The sequence below is a fragment of the Propithecus coquereli genome, unplaced genomic scaffold (genome assembly GCF_000956105.1).
Source record: "Propithecus coquereli isolate 6110/MARCELLA unplaced genomic scaffold, Pcoq_1.0 Scaffold596, whole genome shotgun sequence".
NCBI lineage: Eukaryota > Metazoa > Chordata > Mammalia > Primates > Indriidae > Propithecus > Propithecus coquereli.
Window position 1 is genome coordinate 305,046 of NW_012151907.1, and position 2,845 is coordinate 307,890.

At 66.7% G+C, this 2,845-nt stretch overlaps 1 protein-coding gene across 1 annotated transcript in view; it reads left to right on the forward strand.

Moving 5' to 3' along the window:
• The window catches only part of LOC105822098 (thioredoxin reductase 3-like), a 34,718-nt gene that overhangs the window by 31,301 nt on the left and 572 nt on the right, over window positions 1–2,845 (forward strand). The window lies entirely within an intron of this gene.

Genomic DNA, 2,845 nt, shown 5'->3' on the forward strand with positions numbered 1-2,845 from the left:
AACAATCCACCCGCCTCGGCCTCCCAGAGAGCTAGGATCACAGGCGTGAGCCACCGCGCCCGGCCCACACTGCCCGTCCTTGCAGCCACCCCCTGGCTTGGGGGCTTCAGGCTGGGCCCCGAGCCACGTGGGTCAGCAGCTGCCATATCACCGATTGTGACCTCGGGGGCTTCTGACGTCACAGTGAGCCTGTGGGCCCCGTCTGGCCGGGCCCGGGCTGTTGCTCCCGTGGCGGCCGAGGCCATGGCTAGCTCTGGCCCCTCCGGCGTCACATGGGCTGGCCCACGGTGTCCTGCTCACTCGCGTGGTTCGTGGGGCCCCTCCTTTGTGGGCGGAAGCTCCTGGCATACCCCAGGACTGGGCCTCCCTGGTTGACTGAGCCTGCTGCAGCTGGGGGCCCTGACCATTTTCGGGGGCTACGGCTGCTCTGCCAGCCTGCATCTCCCGGGGTGAGAGCGGTTCCCGGGCATTCTGAGCCAGGACTTGGGGCGGGCCGCCTGTGTTGCTGGGAGCAGCAGCCCCGAGTGGGAAGCGGTGGAGACCAGCCTGGCGTGGCCCTGGGCTCTGCAGCGTCCCCAGGGGAGGCAGGCTCAGCGGGGTCTGTTTGCAAGGTCACCCGGATCACGCAGAGAGGCAGGCAAGGGCTGGGGCGGGTGCAGCCTCTAGGTGCAGAGAGGAAGGTGGGGCGCTGACAGTCCCTGCCCCAAATCTGCGCCCTGCTGGGGTGCGGGGCCGGGGCAGCCCTGGGAGCTGTGCCACCCCGATGCCGCAGGAGGACACTCCCCACGGGCACGCCCCGGCCCCTGCAGCGCAGAGCGATGGACGGGGCCTGGCCACGGTGTCAGGGTTCACTGAGCCCGAGGGGCGGCCCTGGAGCACCCACCACTCCAGGGTCTGCCTCAGTGGCCCCCCAGGGCTGCCGCGTCCCCGTGCGCGCGTGGGCTGCGCCCTCCTGCGTGTCGTGGGCGCTGGGCTTCCATGCGCAGCAGCTGGAACCGCGCATCAGGGTGGTCCGGGCCGAAGGGCTCGTGCCAAGGTCCCCGGGAGCCCCGGCCCTGGGCTCGGAGCTGGAGCAGCAGACGCCCCGTCCCAGAGGCCGCAATTTTAAAAATGATCCAGCCCCCAAGTCGCGCTCGGCCAGCAGCCACCACCCTGGACAGCGCGCACACAGGACCTCCCCAAAGCGCTCCCTAGTCTCGGAAGCTGGTACCACTTGCTCCCGCCCAGGCCCGTGTGCAAAGACGCGGCCCCCGGGATCCCCCCAGAGCAGGACTGAGTCCCCTCCCTGACCGGGGGCTTCGCCGCCAGCTCAGGGCCCCGAATGTGCAGCCGGGGTGCTGGCGGGGGGTCCCCACCGTCTCCGCAGGCCCCCAGGTCACGTGGCGAGGGCGCAAACCACCCCAACGTCCCTCCAGGGGTGGACACCCCTGGAATCCCGCTCGGTAGTGAAAAGGAGCAAATGCAACTTGGGGGGCTGGGGGGGGATCTCAAGGACACGACAACGATCAGCAAAGCAGCAGGGAAGGATGCATGCGCTCGCACGTCCATGCACGCGCGCGCACAGTCGTGCGCACGCATGCGCCCTTGAGACAGCATGCAGGGGCGCGCCGCACCCCCATCGCCGCTGGGCACGTCTTGTCACTCTGCCATGCGCCCCGCCCACCCCTGCCCCCTCTGACGTCCCCTTTTGTCCCCTAGCCATGGCTGAGAAGCTCCCCGAAGCGTAACCTCCTCCGCGATGGCCTCGGGCACCCACAAGACGTCTCAGCAGAGCAAGACGCGTAGGAACAAGGCGCAGGAGATGTTTGCCAGCACGTTTCCCTACAGGTACGGGATGTCCAGACCCCTGGAGGGCGCCAGGCCCCGCCGCCTCCCAGGTCTCCCCAGGACCCTGGGAGCGCAAACGTGTCCTGCGGGGCTGCAGCTGGGGGGGGGGGGTCTCCCGTTGCCGGGGAGTGCGCTGAGCAGGCCTGTGCTCTGCCGAGTCGGGGACCCCCGTCCTCACCCCATTGCAGCCTCAGCTGAGGGGCCTCTAGCTAGGCCCCATGCGCATGAGCGCGCATAAATGCACGTGCGTGCGCACGAATGCATGTGCGTGCGCTTAAATACGTGCGTGCGCATGAATGCATGTGTGTGCGCTTGAATACGTGCGTGCGCATGAATACGTGCGTGCGCATGAATACGTGCGTGTGCATGAGCGCGCATGAATGTACGTGCATATACATGAATGCATGTGCGTGCGCTTGAATACATGCGTGCGCATGACTGCGCATGAATGTACATGCGTACTGATGAATGTACGTGCGTGTGCATGATCGCGCATGAATGTACGTGCATGCGCACGAGCGCGCATAAATGCACGTGCGTGCGCATGAACGCACGTGCGTGCATTTGAATACGTGCGTGCGCATGAATGTACGAGCATGCGCATGAGCGCGCATGAATGGACGTGCGTGCGCTTGAATACGTGCGTGCGCATGAATGTACGTGCTTGCGCATGGGTGCGCATGAATGCACATGGGTGCACGAGTGTGTGCATTAGTTTGCGTGTGTGCATATGTGCACGCGGCCCCCCTCTCTCCAGGACCACCCCAGAGCTAGGCCAGCTGCTTCCCTCGGGGCCGGCAGCCCCTCCCTGGGATCACCGCGGCTGCAGATACACGCCCCCACGGGGATGTTGCAGACATCCGTTCCTCCCAAAGGGGTGCCAGCATTGCTCTGGGCGGGCGCCAGTCATCTGTAAAGCCCCTGAGGACCCAGGAGCCAGCAGAGACAGCCAGCTCGCCCACAGGGGCCCTGGGCAAAGCCTCCAGGGGGAGCTTCACTTTGCCAGGAAGCCACCGGC